Genomic DNA, 7,793 nt, shown 5'->3' on the forward strand with positions numbered 1-7,793 from the left:
GAGCGAGCTTTGTAGGTGCTAGCACAATCGTAAGCATCAAGTCGAAGTTCCTCTAGCTCATGAAGATCCAACCACCTCTTCTCCCCCGCACTAGCTAAGTAAAAATTTATTTTCTTGATGGCCCACAAGGCACGATGTTCAAGATCTACCAGGAGATGACATGATTTGCCATAGACAAGGCGGTATGGAGTGGTACCAATAGGCGTCTTGAAAGCCGTCCTATAAGCCCAAAGAGCATCATCTAACTTGTCCGACCAATCCTTTCTATTCCTTGCAACCGTCTTCTCAAGAATGAGCTTTATTTGACGATTGGAGACCGCGACTTGGCCACTCGATTGAGGATGATATGGAAGGCCGAACCGTTGATGCACTCCATGTTTCCTCAACATCTTTTGGAAGGCTTTGTGAACAAAATGAGATCCGTTATCGCTTATCACAGCCTTAGGCACGCCAAACCTTGGGAAGATGATTTTGTTGAACAACTTCAACACTACTTTGTGGTCATTAGTAGGGGAGGCAATAGCCTCAACCCATTTAGAAACATAGTCCACAGCCACAAGTATGAATTGATTACCATATGAAGATGGGAATGGTCCCATGAAGTCAATCCCCCAAACATCGAACACCTCTAACTCAAGAATGGGCTGTTGAGGCATCTCATTCCTCTTGGAGATATTCCTAACCCTTTGACATCGGTCGCATGACTTCACAAAGACCCATGAATCTTTGAAGAGATGCGGCCACCACAAACCACATTGAAGAACCTTGATAGCGGTCTTGGAAACACCCATATGCCCACCACTAGGGTCCGAGTGGCACATCCTTAAAACACTAGGCACCTCTTCATTTGGAACACAACGCCTAAGTAAGCCATCAACCCCTCGTTTGTATAGGATGGGATCATCCCACAAGTAATGTCTTGCCTCCCTTTTGATTTTCTTCCTTTGGTTCTTTGAGAAAGAGGGTGGAAACTCCCAACATGCTAGAAAATTCACTAAGTCGGCATACCATGGGAGTTCCTTCACCTCTATGGCATATAAGAAGTCATCAAGCATTCTATACTCAATTGGTGAACCATCATCACGAATTTGATCACCCTCAAGGCGAGAAAGATGGTCCGCCACAACATTCTCTGCACCCTTCTTGTCCCTAATCTCAATCTCAAAAGTTTGTAATTCAAGCACCCATCGAATCAACCTAGGCTTGAACTCTTTCTTGGCAAAGAGATACTTGAGGGCCGCGTGATCCGTGAAAACTATGGTCTTGGAACCCAACAAGTAACAACAGAATTTCTCAAAAGAGTGCACAATTGCTAAAAATTCCTTTTCCGTTGTTGTGTAGTTCTTTTGAGCCCCATTGAGTGTCTTGGACATATAGTAAATCACATGAAGCTTCTTGTCTACACGTTGTCCCAAAACACCTCCAATTGCCCAAACACTCGCATCACACATCAATTCAAAAGGAAGGTCCCACCTTGGGGCTTGAACAATAGGAGTGGAGATTAGGGCCTTCTTCAATCTATCAAATGCCTTCAAGCATTTGTCATCAAAAATGAACTCAACATCCTTTTGAAGAAGGTCATTTAGGGGCTTAGCAATAAGTGAAAAATCCTTGATGAATCTCCTATAAAAACCCGCATGACCAAGGAACGATCTCACTACCTTGACATTCACCGGAGGTGGAAGTTTCTCAATCACTTCTATTTTTGCTTTATCCACCTCAATGCCTCTATTTGAAATCTTGTGCCCAAGCACTATACCTTCCTCTACCATGAAGTGGCATTTCTCTTAATTCAAAACAAGATTGACCTTCACACATCTTTCCAAACACTTCTCAAGGTTCACAAGGCACTCCTCAAATGAAACACCCCCCACCGAAAAGTCATCCATGAAGATCTCCATTTCCTCCTCCAACATATCCCCAAAAATACTCATCATGCACCTTTGGAATGTAGCGGGTGCATTGCATAACCCAAAGGGCATTCTTCGATAGGCAAAGGTCCCATAAGGACATGTGAAGGTAGTTTTCTCTTGATCATCGGGGTGGATGGGGATTTGGAAGAATCCCGAATATCCATCGAGGAAACAATAAAACTTGTGCCTTGTTAGTCTTTCAAGCATTTTATCAATAAATGGAAGAGGGAAGTGATCCTTCTTGGTGGATGTGTTTAGACGTCTATAGTCTATACACATCCGCCAACCCATGACCGTCCTAGTTGGAATGAGCTCACCCTTCTCATTCTCAACCACGGTCATGCCCCCCTTCTTTGGAACGACATGCACGGGGGAGACCCACCTTGAGCTAGAGATGGGGAATATGATTCCCGCATCCAATAGCTTGGTGATCTCCTTCTTAACTACCTCTCCCATTTGGGGATGTAGTTTTCTTTGTCGTTCGATAAAAGGAAGGGCGCCTTCCTCAAGTGTTATGTGGTGTTGGCACAAGGCGGGGCTTATACCTTTAAGATCATCAATTGTGTACCCCAAAGCACCTTGGTGCTTTCTCAAAACACCACATAACGCTTGAGCTTGGCTCATGCTCAAGGATGCACTAACTATCACGGGGTAAGTGGAATGAGGGCCCAAGAACTCATACCTAAGGTGTGATGGTAGAGGTTTGAGCTCTACCATAGGCACACCATTACCTTCCTTTGATGTGGCCGCTTGCAAAGCTTCTTGGCTTAAGATTTTCAAGCACATTTGCTCATCCACTTCCTCCATGCTTCCATTAAGCAATTCCTCATAGAATGCCATTTCCTTGCATGGTGTACCTACTTTGTCCTTGTTCAACAAAACATTCTCAAGAGCATCGTTAGAGGTGAGCAAGTGCTCATGCATGGAAGACACAACATGATCAAGTGAATCAATCATCATGCAATTTTCTAGAGAAGAAGATGGATACTTTATGCTTTCATTCAAATCAAATTCAATGACCTCATCTCCTACCTTAAGGGAAATCTTTACACTCCTCACATCAATCATAGCACCCGAGGTAGCAAGAAAGGGTCTACCTAAAATGATTGGAATGGTAGCATCTTCATCCATTTCAAGCACAACAAAATCCACCGGGAACACAAACTTCCCAATCCTCAATGGAGAATCTTCTACCTTACCTTTTGGAAACTTGATTGACCTATAGGCTAATTGCAAGGTAATGTTAGAAGGTAAGAGTTCCCCTAGTTCAAGTCTTTGATAAACCGAATATGGCATTAGGCTCACACTAGCTCCCAAGTCACATAAGGCATTATCAATTTGCATCTTGTTAATGGCACAAGGGATGGAGAAGTTTCCGGGGTCTTTCAATTTGGGTGGCATTTTGTTCATGATGATAGCACTACAATTTTCGGTCAAGTTGATAGTCTCCACAACCTCACAAGTTCTTTTCCCACTCAAAATGTCCTTGAGGAATTTGGCATAATTTGGCATTTGGTTGATCACATCGGTAAAAGGTAGAGAAAGATGAAGTTGTTTTAGCATATCAATGAATCTCCCAAATTGTTCATCCAATTTGTGTCTCATGAATTTTTGTGGGTAAGGGAGCTTGGGTTTCACAATTTCTTTCTCTACTCTCACCTCTCTAGGTGTTTCAACCACAACCTCATCTAATGATGCCCTATCCCCCTCATTCTCAACCAAGGCTTCCTTAGGAATCTTCTTATCTTCACCCTTCCTAGGCAATCTCTCCTCAAGAACCTTACCACTCCTTGTAACAATAGCATTCATGGGTTTCTTGGGATCAAGACCTTGGGAAGGTAAAGAAGAAGGGCTTGCATGATCTTTCAAAGCATTAGCAAGTTGAGAAATTTGGTTTTCAAGCATTTTATTATGGGTCATCATTTCATTGAACTTTTTATCACTAACGGCCATGTATGTGTTCAACAAGTTGGTTTGATTCTCAATTATTTCTTCTAAATTGGTCCTAGGTGAAGAAGGTTGTGAATAGGAATTTTCTCCTTGAGTCCTTGGAACAAATCCGGGTGGGGGACCTCTTTGAGCATTATTTTGAAAATTGCCCCTCCCTTGATTGTTCCAAGTACCCCTATTTTGATTTTGACCATAACCTTGATTATGGTTACCACCACCTTGATTATGATTACCACTACCTTGGTTATGATTTCCATAACCTTGGTTTTGATTACCATAATTTTGGCTTTGATTTTGGCCACTATAACCTTGGTTATTATAGCTACCACGAGAACCTTGGTTCCCTTGGTTTCTATAACCACCACCTTGGTTATAGTTGTCAAAATTGCCTTGGTTTTGGTAATTCCTATTCCATTGACCTATTTGATTATCAAACCTTTGAGCATTATTATTTAACACATAATTCACATGCTCACTCTCATTGTTATCAAACTCATCAACACATTCATTAGGACAATTACTAGAGTCATGATCATATGATCCACATGCATCACAAAACAAACAACCCGTAGGCATATTATGTGAAGAGCGAGGGAGGGGGTTGAGAGTTAGAAAGAGTACCTCTCCCCTTAAATTGGGAGGGAAGATTCGACGCTTGACAAGAAGAAGAAGCGCTCTCCAACTTGGCTTTGATTGCGGTTACCTCCTTTCCCAACTTTGTCATTTGGGAGGAAAGGTTGTTGATCGCATTTAGATGGTCCACCGAGTACAATGAAGATTGCTTGCTTGAAGAGTCCCTCTCCCCATCTTGCCAATCTCTATAGTACGTCACCACGTCCTCAATAATGTCCACCACTTCTTCTTCGGTCTTGTTCATGATAGGACCCCCGGCCCCCCCATCAAGGCATGACTTGCCTTGGGGACTTAAACCTCCATAGAAGATTTGGACCACTTGGTATGTTGGGATTCTGTGGTGAGGGCACTCCCTTTGATACTCTTTGTATCTCTCCCATGCTTCGTAAAGGCTTTCATTTGGCCTTTGCTTGAACCCTTGAATCAAGGCTCTTGCCTCCGCCGTCTTCTTTTGTGGGTAGAAGCGGGACAAGAAGGCCTTTGTAACATCATCCCATGTTCTCAAGGAGTTGGGCTTCACCTCTTTATCTAGCCACTCTAAGGATCTTCCTATGAGAGAGAAGGGGAACAACTTGAGGCGGATGAACTCATGAGAAACTCTGTTGACCTTGATGGTGTTGCAATATTTCTCAAATTCTTTAAGATGGTTCAACGGGCTCTCATTCTTAGCCCCACTATATTGCCTCCTCTCAATTAAGGTGATCATGGCCGGCCAAATTTCGAAATCATTTGCCGGTGTTGTAGGCGGAGCTATACCGCTCTCAAACCTATATGCATCGGGTATTCCTAGCTCCTTCAAGGCCACTCTCGGATTTTCTCCCATGCCTTGCTCTTCTTCAATCCCTTCTTCACTTGAAGAACTATACCCCAAGGATTGATTAGCTATTCTTCTCCTTGAGAGAGTCCTTTCGATTTCCGGGTCAAAAGGCACAATGGATCGATCACGAGCTCTATGCATGCAAAACTCAAAGAAAATATTAGTAGCACGGCTACACGCTACAAGTGTAGCCTAAAGAAATAAAATCTTTTTGGTATTTTTCAATTAAAATGAAGTAGACTCAACAACAAAAGCTAAGCACCAATAGTAATCCCCGGAAACGGCGCCATTTTGACAAGAGGAAAATGTATGTCGTTATCTACCCGTCCCCCAAGTCAAACTAAATTTGTAAACACCTAACCAACCTTATATGAATATAGGGCAAGTTAAGGGTCGATCCCTAGGGAATGCAATGATGAAAACTAGAGTCTAAGTCAAGCTACCTCGAAGATGGAGTTGAGATTATGGTTGGCACTATGGTAAACTAAAACAAGTCTAATCAAGTAAATCAAAGGTCTAAACACTAGGGATATGGGCTCCACATGCAAGTTCAATGATAATGCTAGTTTAGAGCTCAATCAATTAATTCAAGTATTGCAATGGACAAACAATAGTAGCAATCAAGAGAGTTCAAATGCTATCTCCTATAGGCCAATCTAGGAGTCACTATGAAAGGAAAATCAAGAAGAATCACAAGCAAACCCAATCAATTAGAGCAACTTTCAAATCAATTGTTCATGTCATTAAGAGTTGCAATGCAATCTAGATTAATCTTATAGGTTGATCACTCCTAGTCTAATCAATCACATGCAAAACTATGTTAACCAATTTAATTGCAACAAATCAATCAATCAAAGAGCATCAACTAGAAATTTCATTAATCAAACATGCTTCCCCCTTTCCCTAGCAACTAATCTACTCACTAATCATGGTGAAATTAAAAAACAAATAACTAGAAATTGCATTGATCATCATTCTATATCAAAATATAAGAGAAATAAAAATATTCAACAATATCAAACTAAAATCCAAAGAAAAACAAGCAACAAGCATAAATCCAATAGAAAGTAAGTAAGAGATGAAGAAAGAAAAAGATTCTCACTAATATTGATGATTGAAAATGAAGAAATCCAAACTTGATTGATCAAATGTTGAGTTACAAATCCAAAACCAAGAACTTCTCTCTAACTTCTCTCTCTAAAACTAAGCTAATGAAATATTATCAAAAAGTTGGTTTCAAAAAGGAATTACAATTCTATTTATAAACAAAGAAGAAACCGGCAAATCCCGCGCCCTCTCCCGATGAACCCGCGACCGCGGAGAAATGGGTACGAAACCCTCCGCGGGCTATCTGGGCAACACCCGCGCCCGCGGCAGTATAAACCTGCGCCCGCGGCCACAGATGTCGCGCCCGCGGCTAATCCCCTGCTCCCAAAACTCAATCAGGGGGCCGCGGTCTCTCTGAGACGGAGCACCCTCTCCAAGTTTCCCGCGCCCGCGGAGAGCCCGCGGGGAAACCGCGGGAAGTTCCTGCCAAAATCTGCCATTTGTGCTTCTTGAGCCCGCGCCCGCGGCTTCACTGACCCGCGCCCGCGGCTTCACTGACCCGCGCCCGCGGCTTCACTGACCCGCGCCCGCGGCTTCACTGACCCGCGCCCGCGGCTTCACTGACCCGCGCCCGCGGCTTCACTGACCCGCGCCCGCGGCTTCACTGACCCGCGCCCGCGGCCTGCTGGCAATACCTTGGAGACCTCTCCGAGGCCTCTCCAAGGCCTCTCTAAGCGCTCTCTAGCCAAATGCTTCTTCCTTGCTTGGTCATTAAGGTTCCAACTTGATTCCTTTACAAAGGTGATTCTCCAAGTACCTACACAAGCAAATAAAGAAAGGAAATAAAAGGGAAAAAGAGCCAAATAAAAGGAAAATACGAGAAAAACACAAGAACCATAAAGAAAAGAGGAGAAAGAGAAACTAAAGGAAAAAGGACCAAAAATAACAGAAGAAAGCATGAAAAAGGAAAAGAAATAACCCTAAAAGACTACCCTATGAGTGCCATAAATGACACTCATCAGAAATCTTGTCGTTGAATCTCGCCTCTTGTCTTGTGTTGTTTACTTCATCATCACCCAGTCTTTTCGCTAATTAGAGGCAATGAGATCTTGTTTGCTTCTATGAGATCTTGAATGAGATTTTGAAACCTGTAGCATTCATCTGTGGTATGACTATTTCCTTGATGGTACTTGCAATAAGAATTGGGATCCCATCTTGAAGATCGCTTTTCTGGCGTTGGATCCTCGGTAGGGCCAATAGGTTTGATTAATCCTCGATCATAGAGACGATCGAAAGCAACATTGTAGGTCATTCCAATGGGTGTGAACTCTCTCTTGGATTTTTTATATCCTTGATTATACATAGTTAAGACATCGTTATGGTCAAAGGTACTAACACTGTTACTAGAATGGGCATTTTCGGAAGAAGAAGGA

General features: G+C 42.8%; 1 pseudogene; it reads left to right on the forward strand.

The window, feature by feature from the left end:
* The first annotated feature begins 4,828 nt into the window (after positions 1-4,828).
* Positions 4,829-4,927, forward strand: LOC145626006 (small nucleolar RNA R71; annotated as a pseudogene).
* Positions 4,928-7,793: the final 2,866 nt, after the last annotated feature.

Source organism: Chenopodium album, chromosome 3, assembly GCF_948465745.1.
Source record: "Chenopodium album chromosome 3, dcCheAlbu1.1, whole genome shotgun sequence".
NCBI classification, from domain to species: Eukaryota; Viridiplantae; Streptophyta; class Magnoliopsida; order Caryophyllales; family Amaranthaceae; genus Chenopodium; species Chenopodium album.